This window comes from Trichomycterus rosablanca, chromosome 14 (genome assembly GCF_030014385.1).
Source record: "Trichomycterus rosablanca isolate fTriRos1 chromosome 14, fTriRos1.hap1, whole genome shotgun sequence".
In the NCBI taxonomy this organism is placed as follows: Eukaryota; Metazoa; Chordata; class Actinopteri; order Siluriformes; family Trichomycteridae; genus Trichomycterus; species Trichomycterus rosablanca.
Window position 1 is genome coordinate 17,189,679 of NC_086001.1, and position 15,374 is coordinate 17,205,052.

General features: G+C 41.8%; 1 pseudogene; it reads left to right on the forward strand.

Annotated features, from left to right (window-relative positions):
• The window catches only part of LOC134326742 (zinc finger protein 850-like), a 143,499-nt pseudogene that overhangs the window by 88,816 nt on the left and 39,309 nt on the right, over positions 1–15,374 (forward strand).

A 15,374-nucleotide genomic window follows, 5' to 3' on the forward strand; every position in this document is an offset into this window, starting at 1 on the left:
TAGCTAGTACATGTGGATCAAGATTAGGTTTTTTAATCAGGGGTTTAATAACAGCACTTTTAAACAATTTAGGTACATATCCAAGGCTAAGGGATGCATTGATTAATGTAAGCAGGGGCTCTACAATAGCTGGGAGTAAATCTTTAAGTAGACGAGTTGGAACAGGATCGAGTATACACGATGATGACTTCGATGATTTAATCAACACAGTTAGTTCATTTTGGGAGATTGGATTAAAGGAATTTAGTTGGATTAACTTGTTACTGTTATCATCACTGTTCTCACCAATGCTGCTCGGAGTGAGTCCATACTTAACATTGGCAGGTGACACACTCTGACTCTGAAGTCGTATTTTTTCTATCTTGTCATTAAAGAATTTTTAAAAATCATCGCTGGTACAGTCAGGCGGTATATTAGATTCAGTTTCATTGGCGTTTTTAGTTAATTTGGACACTGTCTCAAAAAGGAATCTGGGATTGTTTTTATCTTTCTCTATTAGGGACGGATAATATAAAGATTTAGCTTTTATAAGTGCATGTTTATACTCAGTTAGAGCATCTTTCCAAGCAATCTTATACACTTCCAGTGTAGTGTGACGCCACTTGCGTTCTAATTTCCGTGCTGCTTGTTTAAGTGCGCATGTGTGGTCATTGTACCATGGAGCAAGTTTTTTCTCCCTAATCAGTTTAGTTTTGAGTGGGGCTACGTTATCTAAGGTTGTGCGCAATACAGTCTCTAGGTTTTGAGTTGCCTGATCTAGTTCTTTAGGTTCTGATGCTGGTATATTTGGTAATTCTGGTAGGCAGTTTATGAACGCTGCTGCAGTTGCAGATGTAATAGTGCGCTTATATTTAAAACGATTTGGTTGCTGTACCTTATTGGACAGGGACACTTCATAAATTAGTAGAGAGTGATCAGAGATTAAGTCATTCTGTGGTACAATTTCCAGGTTGTCTATGTTTATACCATAAGTAAGTATTAAATCTAAGGTATGTTTACAGCGGTGAGTGGGTCCTGTTACATTTTGGGTGATGCCTAAAGATTCTAAAATAGAGTCAAACGCAGTTTTGAGTGGATTACATTTATCCTCATAATGGATATTAAAGTCACCAACAATTAAAGCTTTCTTAGTTGATAAAACTAATTTAGAAAGAAAATCGGCAAATTCGTTAAGAAATTCTGAGTAAGGACCAGGGGGTCGATAAACAGTAACCAGCTTAAACATACTAGTTTTATCAGATGAACATTTATTGGTTATGTCAGAGATAAGAACTTCAAACGAGTTTGTTATGGGAGTTGATTTTACAGTGAGACCTATGTCCTTGTCATAAATTGCGGCTATTCCTCCACCACGACCACTAAGACGTGGCTTATGTTCATAACTGTAACCCGGAGGAGATGCTTCATTTAAACCTAGATACTCATCAGGTCTAGCCCAGGTCTCAGTTAAACAAAGTGCACTAAGACTATTATCTGTAATTATTTCATTTACAATTACTGTTTTGCATGCAAGTGACCTGATGTTTAGAAGTCCTAACTTTAGTTTAGCTTTACTATGGTTTTCATGATGCTCATTTAGATTAATTTTAATTAAGTTATTATGACATACTTTTTGATTTTGTTTTGGCTTACACCTGCCACGGTAAACAGACACAGTCTCAATGGTTTGTGACCTAAGGATTCCGGGTGACGTCCGATGGCGACTCGCAGACAGTCGGTTAGGCCTGTTAGTCTGCTGCCTGGTCTTGGCTCTGGATAGTCATTTAACACTATCTGCCGCTACACTAACGCGGTGGTAAAGCCTGTCACCTATGCTGCAAGAAATGCGAGCAGCACCCTCCCACGTGGGGTGGACACCATCCCGCTTCAAAAGACCAGGCCTTCCCTCAAAGGTGGACCAATTATCTACAAAATCAATGCAGTTTTCTGAGCACCATTTAGACATCCAGCGGTTCAGCGACAACAACCTGCTGTAGGTTTCGCCACTGGGTCGAATCGGTTCGTGTGTTGCCAGCATTTATCCAAATAAAATGTTTCCTTCAATAGACAGCTGAAGTTCCACCATGAGCAGAGATCAGAAGCTGCACATCCCGTCAATCTTTTAGTGAAAGTCTGTCCAGGACGTTTCCGCACAGTTAAATTGACCAGGTCATCAGGAGTCCCAACATGTCTGGCAAGGTCTCTACAATCAACTCAATCAGTTTTTTTAAAACCCTGATCTTGGGGAGTTACAATAATCACAGTGATCTTTTGCTGGCTGCTTTATGTGAGAAGGAAACCACCATTCATTAGAAATCAGTATCCATGGCAATATAAATAATGACCTTAGTTGAGAACAATTGCTTTTACATGTACAGTATTATTATATGTAAATTATTATTATTATCATTATTATTATTATATCAGAGAGTTCTAGACAGACAGACTGCAATAATTAAATACAAGTCAGGTACTATACTTCAGTACAGGTGCACTTTAGGCACTCTTCTTTCTTTCCTGAAGACCTGTCATGCTCCCTAAGTTTGCAGATGGCACCACTCTTATAGGTCTCATATCTAACGATGATAGGACTAAATGAGGCACTCACACATTGAAATGATCTGTCATGCCTAGGGTCTGTTCAATCCCAGGATTTTATGACCCCAAAAGAGAATCGTAAGCTTCTTTCCTCCACACTCACATGCATCCTACACCTATTTTGCACTGACCAATGATGACCCCACACAAACTAAAAGCCATAAGTGTCACAGTTCAGAACAACTCTGTTCTTTCATCTCTAGTGATATCTCAGCTTCTTGTACAACCTCTCTGGGGGGTCAATTCACCAACTGGTACAAAAGAAACAGACCCCACATCTACTTCCTCCCTTGTGCATGTAAATCAAGTATCCTTAACTCCAGAATTCCAACTGTAGACATCTGGACCTTCACAAACAACAAGATACAGTTTACTTCCCTCAAACCAAACACACACACAAACACGCACACACATTCATCTTGAATTCCAGTGACCTGAATCAGGGATCTGAGCCACGACCTACCCGATTTGGAAAAGAACTAAGCAAGTTAATTCTACCAAAGACAATATAGCAATTGTTGTAATGTCTATAAATAGTATACAAGGCTAAAGAATCTATATATTGGTATTTAGATATTTAGGTTTTTTTTTCATTATTATGTTAGCAATATTAAGAGTTGACTTTTACAACCTGATAAGTTTCTTTTGTGAGCCAACTTAGAATGTTTTTGTCAAAACTAAGCTTTTAGCCTCATCTATTGACCACAAGTGGTTAATCTCCATGGTGGGCAGCTGGAAGGTGGATGTAGCATGCAGTTCACTCAGACGAGTTTAGAGAGTTCATGTAGCTGAGTCGGCTCAGTCGTTCAGTTCACCGTTTGTGTTTTTCCAAGTTTGGATGTGACTGGAATTGTCCGCTTTTGATTTTTAAAAGAGTTATTTAGCTGTATGTAGTGACTCCAACTTCTTCACTGAATTGTGACTTTTGTGCTCCGCATCTGTACATCTTTGGAGATAAAGAAAGGAGAGCGCTTCAGTCCACTTAAAACACCTCAGAATCAGTAACAGTCATTGGTAAGAGACACCTGAGCGGAGTGCTGCAGTCAGGGAAAGTCCACTTCTCCACTGAACAGGGCTAGAGCAAAGAACCAACAGAAGCAAGGTGATTCAGCTATGGTTCTCTCCCTGCAAAGTCTTCCTTCATCAGCCGACAAGTACACTCCTCATGCTCATGGATGAAGCACTTAGTTTCGCTATTTTGTTATCTGCTTCCATTATTAATTGATTGCATATTGATTTTAATTAGGCTCTAAACTGTCCTGGTTCTACCCACCATTTAATCCATTGTAAATAATTATTATTCCCCAGTAATAATTTGTACCTACAGATTTATACTTTTATCATTAACCCCTATTTATTCCATTAACTTATTATGTCTGTTGTATGTGTTATGTTTTAGAGTTCAATAAACATTATAACCATCCAGAACTTCGCACTGCGAGTTTGATTCCCAGGGTAAGAGAAATAATCAACCTAATGAATTTTACTCCATCAGAAAGTGACTGATCTGTTATGGATTAGGTTTTACTGGTAATTTACCTTTAAAAATGCCAGTGGTGCCCCGTAATTGATTATTAGCTGTTAATTATATAATTATTTAATTAAATGCTAAAATCTTTTCCCCAACATCACTCTTCAGAAGAGATCATCAGGTGACATCCATCAGCAAAAAGTATAAGTTATTGGTTAACATAAAAAATATTTTAAGGCCCTTCTTATCCAGGCACCACCCATTTATAATAATGCTCTTAATGTAAAAACAGAAAAATAGTTTTGACGTGGGGCGTCTCTGTTTTTAAAAAAATGAACATCTGGCTTTGTTTGAAGACCAGTACAGCACCACGATTTTACAGTTTAAATTACTTTTAAATCATTCAGTGTGAGCAAAGCTAATCATGTCATTCACAGAAAATCCAGCATGATGTTGGATGTGATTTGCAATTTTTGTTTTTCTCAAGATTAAGAAGCTGAGTTACACTTAATGCAAAGCAAAGATTGTTGTTAGTGTTGTGAAAAACATCCAAATGTTTTAACTTAGTATAATTCCATGTTGGATATTCTACTCCTGTTACTAACTCCAGCATGTGGAGGGTTTATAATTTAAATCACTATTTCAAGTTTTTCATCAATAAATGTTTCATAATTGCTCTGCATGATGGTTATAAGCAGTGTTAGAATAGACTGGATGTGAAGTTACCATCATTTAACTCAACATGATTTTTGAGAAACTGACTGTGTGACCATGAATGTGGAGAGAACCACAACCACGTCTTAAAAATTCATCATCTACATTCAATGTATCATCCAACACCTACAGATATACACGAATAATTCGTCAAAGCTGTGGACATTTACCAGTTTAAATGATCATTTTGAAGATGCTCCTGCTGAAGGTGGTCTCCCTCTAAAGGTACCTGCTGTTCCTGATAATATGGAAAAGGTTGTTCTGCCGGGGCCTGTTAATCTGAGTTAGCTATAGACAGAGAGTTCTGAGTCAGCATATAGAATTCATTATTTTTAAAAATAAACTTCATAAATACATGTAAACACTCACATGAAGGTGAAGATTGATCTACAGCAACATATTCCTCATCAAAGTTAAATATATAAATAAATAAAAATACAAAAATAATAAAAATGCATGAATGACTGATATGCAACAAGTACATTGGATGATCGTATAAAATATATGAGATAAACACTTACATGATGCTGATATATCTAAATTGTCTGGTTCAGCATCAGTGCCGGTTTGATTGTCAGTAGATTTAAACAGATGCAGGTGTGATTTATTTCATTCATTAAAATATTAATATTAAAATTGTAAAATATTTCATACTAAAATATTTACTTACTTTGCAGCTGCACAATTCTAATTTGTGGTTTAACAATTCCCACTGAGGTGAGAGAAGTTTGGGTATATTCAGTTTAGTTTGATTACAGTGAGTTGAGTCAGTAAGTGTAGGACACTTTAACATAATAAATACATTTACAGTCTCATGAGCTTCTAATAAAAACTTTTTAGCTGGTCATAAACATCAGTAATAATGATTTCAGCTCTTTTTCAGTAAATCACAGCGTTGTGTGAACAGCTTTGTGTGAACAGCTGCATCATGTTCAACTGAGCGAGCAGCTGAGTTCACAGCATTATGAACATGATCGTCACTGACATGCGTCCACTGTTCATGGTGGAGGATGAAGACTTTCAGAGGATGATTTACACCTTCAATCCAAGATACACGCTTCCTTCAAGAACCGACTTCATGATGGAATGATGGGAAAAATATGAACACATCAAAGGCAAGTTGAAGAAAACCCTTAAGGGGACTGACAGCATTACACTCACACCTGACATTAGGACGGGTGTTGGTACAGAGACTTATCTGGGGGTTATAGGTCACTTTCTTGGGAAGGTTTGGGAAATAGAGTCCTACAGCCTGACAACAACGCCCCCTTGTGGAGAGACACATGGCTGACAATATTGCAGAGTGGCTTAAAGATGTTTTTGCTAAATTCGAGATTCCAGCAGTAAAGATTTAGGTAGTAAAGCATGGATGGATCTAAAGGATGCAACATCATTCCTCCACAACATACTGGGGTCATCATCAGACTCCAGCACCAGTGATGAAGAGGAGTGTTAGGTTTTTCGGAACATAAAAAACGTAAATTCAATATGGGAAGTTTTACGGCATTTTCCCACGTGGCTCTTTGTTAAAAATGGCGCCTACCATGATCTCTTGGTAGGGTCCCTCCGAGGGGGGAGGCGGAGCCTGGGTTTTTTAGCACATTTCATTGGCTCCACCAGCAGTGAAGGAGGAGGAGCCTAGCTTAGTTTAAAAAAAACCCCGCGCTCAGACGCAGGGAAGTCGAGTCGGGCTTTTTTGGCTGGCGAGGATCTGGATTGCAGGAGAAAAGGAACGCCGATCGGCTTAGCTCTGCACAGATCATTTCTCACACTTAATAAAGGGTATTTGAAGAGTACTTTCTGGATTCTCCGACTGCTTCTTCAGGACCTCTCGACAAAAAGATTCGTCGTAACAGATGGTAGCCGAGGACGGTTCGAAGAGGCCTGAAATAGCATCAAAATTGATTCAGCTGACTGAGCTAAAACCTGAATTCTGAAAATCTTTTGTACTCAATACAAGGCGCGCCTACACAAGGTAAACAGCACTTATTATTTAGCGTAGTGAGTGTGAAATTGAATCTCAGGGTCCGTAAGTATCTGATTAAATTACTAAAGTATAATTAGATAGTTTAAAACTGTGAATATATGCTGGAGCTAAAATGTATGTTTCCTGATTGCGACTAATTTGATTGTTCTCAATTTTAACGAGTCTGTCTGTTTTGGTAGCGGGATTCGATTAATTCGATTGTTCTAAATTTAACGAGTCTGTCTGTTTTGGTAGCGGGATTCGATTAATTCGATTGTCACAAACTTTAGCGAGTCTGTCTGTTTTGGTAACGGGACTCGCCTAATTCGATTGTAACAAATCTTAAAAGAATCTGTCTGTTTTGGTAACGGGATTCGATTAAGAAGTTTGTTCTAAATTCTATCGAATCCGTCTGTTTTGGTAACGGGATTTGATTAATTCGATTGCTACAAATTTTAAAAGAGTCTGTCTGTTTTGGTAACGGGATTCGATTAAGAAGAGTGCTAGCTACAAATCTTAAAAGAATCTGTCTGTTTTGGTAACGGGATTCGATTAAGAAGTTTGTTCTAAATTCTATCGAATCCGTCTGTTTTGGTAACGGGATTTGATTAATTCGATTGCTACAAATCTTAAAAGAGTCTGTCTGTTTTGGTAACGGGATTTGATTAAGAAGAGTGCTACAAATCTTAAAAGAATCTGTCTGTTTTGGTAACGGGATTCGATTAAGAGGAGTGTTCTAAATTTAACGAGTCTGTCTGTTTTGGTAGCGGGGCTCGAGTAATTTGATTATTCTAAATTCTGTTCATCAGGAGTTTTGTTTGTCAGTGTTTCTGTGTATGATTGTCTGTGAACCGCGGGTGAAACCGTGTGTGTGCTTTGTGTCATTTTGGTCTGCGTGTGTTCTTTTGTTCGTCGGCGCCATTTTGGCTCTGGGAGCGCAGCGTGGTTATCTTTTGTCCGCCGGCGCCATTTTGGCTCTGGGAGCGCAGCGTGGTTATCTTTTGTCCGCCGGCGCCATTTTGGCTCTGGGAGCGCAGCGTGGTTATCTTTTGTCCGCTGGCGCCATTTTGGCTCTGTGTGCGCAGCTTGCCGTATCTCTTGTCCATCGGCTATTTTGTAAGTTGTTGTAGATAATTTTATAATTTCATTTAATTTATAATCTTAAAATAACTGAGTTGAGACGAAATATATGATATGGTACCTTATTAAGTGTGTTTTAAGGTGGGTAGTGTCTGGAAGAATCCATTGACTTGCAAGCCCTGGCATATTGTATCCGAACAATAGGTTTTAATTCTTAAACTAGGAAGGGGGGCGCTTAGAGTAGAATTCATCCATTTGTGAAAAGTATTATCCCTCACAACTGAAAAGAGTAAAACATTTTCACAAATAATTAAGGAAAATCTCCTTAATCAGGGTTGTTATTAAAATTATTTGAGAGTAACACAGTGCTTGTTGATTGTGATAAGAGATTTGCTGGGTGTGTTGGTGCATGTATTGTTGAGAGATTATTCTATTGTTTCTTTGTTCTAATGTGTGGGGGTTGTGAAGTTAGGAACACATGTCTATGTGATCCAAAAGTTTAAGGCCTCCATTGTAGTGTTAATGATAAACTTTAGAAATACGGCATGTGCTCCCCTCTGTAGTTGATAGTGAATTGGAGAAATCCCACTGGGGGCCCTGGACGACCCTCAAGGGGCGGAGCTAAAGTGACATCACGAGCGACTGACATTATCTGCGACTCCCCATCTCTGAGTAAGACCAGTTCTTCCCCAGGTGAATAACTTGATGTGCGTTGTATTTTAGCTTGACACTTTATCCAGTCCATCACACTTGTGTTTGACTTTGACTGCACAGGTCTTTGATAACAATATATATAGTAAATTTAACCTAAAATGGGAGATCTAACAGCAGGACAATTGCAGCAGGTAGTTATTAATAGGATTAAAGACACCACTCCAGCAAAAGGTAGAGACAAGGAAGGGGAGAAATATAAAAAATTATTTCATAGTTGGGTAACTAGGAGATTGTATCCAATTTCAAGTGAGCCTGTTCCTCCAGCTGCACAGAGATTACAAATCTTGGGACACCAGCAGGGAGAAGTTGGGGCACAGCAGGAGAAATTAGATCAAGGAGGGCTACTGAAGTCTTTAGCCTACAGAAGACGGCTGATAAAGCTGCAGAACCAACTAGTTAGAACTAAGGTGGCTTTGCAACATATGAAAGTTGTAATAAGCAAGGTAGATAGAGAAATGAGCAAAGGACTTGTGACTCCAGACGTTGACGCACCTCAGCCTAAATTACCAGTCCCTGATCCATCAGTTTTGAATTCTGGTGCAGTACCCCTACCTAAGGCCCCTCCTCCATATGAAAATGTAAGTAATATGTTAAAAGTTCTCCAGCAGATGCCGCTAAGGGATGAGGAGCATTCAGAACCCACTAAGCAGGATGTTGCTTCACCCACACATCACCGTCCGGAAGCCCAAGAGACTACTATGGTAGTGACCGGAGGGCAGTTAAGTGTACACTTGGCCATGTTGGACGACTTAAACGCAGAAATGGCTAACCTAAGGCAAAAACACAAACAAACCGTAGATAGAATGGCTGATTTACAACAGTCACCAGCTGGCACAAAACAACAGAGACCTGAAAATAACACGGTAAGATTCCCCGAACAGGTACCTACACACTCACCTCAAGACAATCGTAGTGATTGTGGTGAGTCAAAACAAGATAGTGTAGGCTCTGACCAGACCAGATCCTCTTTTCAAGCTCTCCCAACTATATCCCCCATATCCAAGCCACCTGGACCCCCTGAACAGATAACAGTGACTGGTTATCATTTGACATCAACCGGCCCCCACCCAATGACATACCCCCAGGTAAACCAGCAGGACTGTCACCCCACCACATTGACTGTCACACGGACCCACCCTGTAGCCATGCCCATTGCGCCACGTAAATCCCCTAGTACAGACTATAGGGCACTTCCCATGAATTTAACTCCACCACCTGTGAACCCCATTGATTCGTCAATCTCGGAACACCTAGAAGACGATTATATGTTAAATAAAATGCATCGACAGCCCATCAACCACCCTGACGACGGACTCAGACTAAGAAGCGGGAAACACCTGCAACTCCCACTAATTGAAACTGCCTCCGGGGGTCAGGTTTTTGTTCCATGGTCTCACCGCGATATGCAATCGTTAGTGAATAGTTTACCTCCCCTAGTTAAAGGAGCCCAACCTTGGATAGAGGAGTTTGAACAGGTAACCGCAGCTGACAATTTATGTATGGGCGATCTTAGAGCCATAATGCTGAGAATGGATTACAAGGAACCCTTTGGGCGAATAGAAACGCAGCTAGGAACTACCGCATTGTCTTCTCGTACCCCTTTTTCACGCCATAGAGGAGATGTTTGGGATGCGTTACGCAGCATGTATCCCACACAACAGAACCTACAGGCGTTAGATGGTATGACTATGAATAAGGGTGAAGAGGGAGGTGAATTTTTGAGGCGAGCTCAGAAGACCTGGAGACAGTGTACGGGAGAGCGACATGACCATAATCCAGTAAACTCGTTATTATTTAAGACGCAAGTTGCCAAAGCACTCCCAACTACTATACAGGACAAACTAGATGACTGCTGAATAAACCAGAGGACGAGTGGACAGCGATTGTGATACATTGCATAACCAAACATAATAAGAAGGAGTCAGACCAGGCGGACATTTTACAGCATATGCAACAACGCCTGGTTAAGCTAGAACTGGCAGAAAAAGACAACAAGGGTAAAAAGAAGCAATTGGTGGTAAGTGAGACATTCGCCAACGATAATGTACAACCGCAACTCCCGCCCAGCCGTTAACATTGCAGATGCCACAGCAGTACATACAGCAACCTGCCCCTGTCCAATACCAGTACCAGCCACAACATTGTCCCAACCCTCCTGTACAGCAATGGGCAACCTCACATAATAGGCGAAATGGAGGCTCACGTAGGCCACACTCCCAGTACAAACGATCAGATAGGGCAGGATGCTTTAACTGTGGTGAATCAAACCACTGGGCAAAACATTGTCCCTACCCCAGCCAGCCTGCAGGGACACCGCAACTGCGGTTTACCCAGGGACCTGCACCACAAACACATCCCGGAATTCCAAATCAAACCCTAGTACCTGTCTACCAGCCCCAGGGCCCTGGAAAATCCTTACTGATGCTGCCCAGTGTCCACCACAGGTCGTGACATTTTCCCAGAACCAATTATAACCTGTGGTATAGGTGGTGAGCAGTTATCTTTTGTCCGCTGGCGCCATTTTGGCTCTGTGTGCGCAGCTTGCCGTATCTCTTGTCCATCGGCTATTTTGTAAGTTGTTGTAGATAATTTTATAATTTCATTTAATTTATAATCTTAAAATAACTGAGTTGAGACGAAATATATGATATGGTACCTTATTAAGTGTGTTTTAAGGTGGGTAGTGTCTGGAAGAATCCATTGACTTGCAAGCCCTGGCATATTGTATCCGAACAATAGGTTTTAATTCTTAAACTAGGAAGGGGGGCGCTTAGAGTAGAATTCATCCATTTGTGAAAAGTATTATCCCTCACAACTGAAAAGAGTAAAACATTTTCACAAATAATTAAGGAAAATCTCCTTAATCAGGGTTGTTATTAAAATTATTTGAGAGTAACACAGTGCTTGTTGATTGTGATAAGAGATTTGCTGGGTGTGTTGGTGCATGTATTGTTGAGAGATTATTCTATTGTTTCTTTGTTCTAATGTGTGGGGGTTGTGAAGTTAGGAACACATGTCTATGTGATCCAAAAGTTTAAGGCCTCCATTGTAGTGTTAATGATAAACTTTAGAAATACGGCATGTGCTCCCCTCTGTAGTTGATAGTGAATTGGAGAAATCCCACTGGGGGCCCTGGACGACCCTCAAGGGGCGGAGCTAAAGTGACATCACGAGCGACTGACATTATCTGCGACTCCCCATCTCTGAGTAAGACCAGTTCTTCCCCAGGTGAATAACTTGATGTGCGTTGTATTTTAGCTTGACACTTTATCCAGTCCATCACACTTGTGTTTGACTTTGACTGCACAGGTCTTTGATAACAATATATATAGTAAATTTAACCTAAAATGGGAGATCTAACAGCAGGACAATTGCAGCAGGTAGTTATTAATAGGATTAAAGACACCACTCCAGCAAAAGGTAGAGACAAGGAAGGGGAGAAATATAAAAAATTATTTCATAGTTGGGTAACTAGGAGATTGTATCCAATTTCAAGTGAGCCTGTTCCTCCAGCTGCACAGAGATTACAAATCTTGGGACACCAGCAGGGAGAAGTTGGGGCACAGCAGGAGAAATTAGATCAAGGAGGGCTACTGAAGTCTTTAGCCTACAGAAGACGGCTGATAAAGCTGCAGAACCAACTAGTTAGAACTAAGGTGGCTTTGCAACATATGAAAGTTGTAATAAGCAAGGTAGATAGAGAAATGAGCAAAGGACTTGTGACTCCAGACGTTGACGCACCTCAGCCTAAATTACCAGTCCCTGATCCATCAGTTTTGAATTCTGGTGCAGTACCCCTACCTAAGGCCCCTCCTCCATATGAAAATGTAAGTAATATGTTAAAAGTTCTCCAGCAGATGCCGCTAAGGGATGAGGAGCATTCAGAACCCACTAAGCAGGATGTTGCTTCACCCACACATCACCGTCCGGAAGCCCAAGAGACTACTATGGTAGTGACCGGAGGGCAGTTAAGTGTACACTTGGCCATGTTGGACGACTTAAACGCAGAAATGGCTAACCTAAGGCAAAAACACAAACAAACCGTAGATAGAATGGCTGATTTACAACAGTCACCAGCTGGCACAAAACAACAGAGACCTGAAAATAACACGGTAAGATTCCCCGAACAGGTACCTACACACTCACCTCAAGACAATCGTAGTGATTGTGGTGAGTCAAAACAAGATAGTGTAGGCTCTGACCAGACCAGATCCTCTTTTCAAGCTCTCCCAACTATATCCCCCATATCCAAGCCACCTGGACCCCCTGAACAGATAACAGTGACTGGTTATCATTTGACATCAACCGGCCCCCACCCAATGACATACCCCCAGGTAAACCAGCAGGACTGTCACCCCACCACATTGACTGTCACACGGACCCACCCTGTAGCCATGCCCATTGCGCCACGTAAATCCCCTAGTACAGACTATAGGGCACTTCCCATGAATTTAACTCCACCACCTGTGAACCCCATTGATTCGTCAATCTCGGAACACCTAGAAGACGATTATATGTTAAATAAAATGCATCGACAGCCCATCAACCACCCTGACGACGGACTCAGACTAAGAAGCGGGAAACACCTGCAACTCCCACTAATTGAAACTGCCTCCGGGGGTCAGGTTTTTGTTCCATGGTCTCACCGCGATATGCAATCGTTAGTGAATAGTTTACCTCCCCTAGTTAAAGGAGCCCAACCTTGGATAGAGGAGTTTGAACAGGTAACCGCAGCTGACAATTTATGTATGGGCGATCTTAGAGCCATAATGCTGAGAATGGATTACAAGGAACCCTTTGGGCGAATAGAAACGCAGCTAGGAACTACCGCATTGTCTTCTCGTACCCCTTTTTCACGCCATAGAGGAGATGTTTGGGATGCGTTACGCAGCATGTATCCCACACAACAGAACCTACAGGCGTTAGATGGTATGACTATGAATAAGGGTGAAGAGGGAGGTGAATTTTTGAGGCGAGCTCAGAAGACCTGGAGACAGTGTACGGGAGAGCGACATGACCATAATCCAGTAAACTCGTTATTATTTAAGACGCAAGTTGCCAAAGCACTCCCAACTACTATACAGGACAAACTAGATGACTGCTGAATAAACCAGAGGACGAGTGGACAGCGATTGTGATACATTGCATAACCAAACATAATAAGAAGGAGTCAGACCAGGCGGACATTTTACAGCATATGCAACAACGCCTGGTTAAGCTAGAACTGGCAGAAAAAGACAACAAGGGTAAAAAGAAGCAATTGGTGGTAAGTGAGACATTCGCCAACGATAATGTACAACCGCAACTCCCGCCCAGCCGTTAACATTGCAGATGCCACAGCAGTACATACAGCAACCTGCCCCTGTCCAATACCAGTACCAGCCACAACATTGTCCCAACCCTCCTGTACAGCAATGGGCAACCTCACATAATAGGCGAAATGGAGGCTCACGTAGGCCACACTCCCAGTACAAACGATCAGATAGGGCAGGATGCTTTAACTGTGGTGAATCAAACCACTGGGCAAAACATTGTCCCTACCCCAGCCAGCCTGCAGGGACACCGCAACTGCGGTTTACCCAGGGACCTGCACCACAAACACATCCCGGAATTCCAAATCAAACCCTAGTACCTGTCTACCAGCCCCAGGGCCCTGGAAAATCCTTACTGATGCTGCCCAGTGTCCACCACAGGTCGTGACATTTTCCCAGAACCAATTATAACCTGTGGTATAGGTGGTGAGCAGTTTGACTTTTTGATTGACACTGGAGCTACAGCCTCGGTCATCACTGGTAAGCCCAATTGGATTCCTACGCTTACCTCAAACACAATCACCACTGTTGGATACTCGGGAACAGCGCAGACCCAATATTTCACCACCCCAATGGTTCTGGAAATTGGACAGCTAAAATTAACCCATTCTTTCTTATACTCACCAAATTGTCCTATTTGTCTGTTGGGCAGAGATGTATTGTGCAAATTATCGGCCACTGTATATTGTACCCCACAAGGTACAAAGTTAGTTTTACCAGGCCAGGAGCCTCCTCCAGAGGCCAGAATTTGTGTAATGCAGCCTGTTTCTGAGCCAAAACCTCAGTCCTGCGACATCTATTGGGCTAGATTGACCGCACCCGACAAACAAGGTACCACATCCAATTTAATGTATGTATTTAACTTGTGGAAACCCTGGTTGATGGCACAAGCCTGCCTAATTCCGCCCCAAGACCCATACCATTGTACCCTGTACTACACCAGAGACCCTGATGACCTGTACGACGACTTATGGAAACAAAACATGGAAGGGTTAAATAACCAATTGTGTAGTGTAGCCATTTTCTTAGGACCAGAGGGAGTAGCAGCAGCAGCGCAGCTAAACCAGGAGCAGATGGAGTACTTCAGAAGGGATCCGGATTCCTCGCTGACACCACACGTCTCCCTGCTGTTGGTTAAAGGTTTTTTTTTTTTTTGGACCAAAGCTAGATCCCTTGGTCCTATGGTAAGTCATGCACAGACCCTGACATATGCACCGACGGACGTTCCATACCTGTCACGAACGCTGGACAGTAAGTATTGGAAAATGGACTGTAAGTGTGTGGACAATGTACATTATGAGCAGGTTTCCCTCCCACGTCACCATGGACGAGAACACACAGATCACCATCTGACTGATCAGATGCTAAGGACTGTCCCTACTTCTTTATGGACCACCTCCAAGATAGACGTAGGGCATGTAAAACATCATGTCGCCCCTATTTCTCTGAAACCCGAGGCAGAGGTCGTATATAAAAGGCAATACCCACTCTCTGCTGAGGCCGAGACTGGCATTGCCCCAACTATACAAGGCCTATTGGA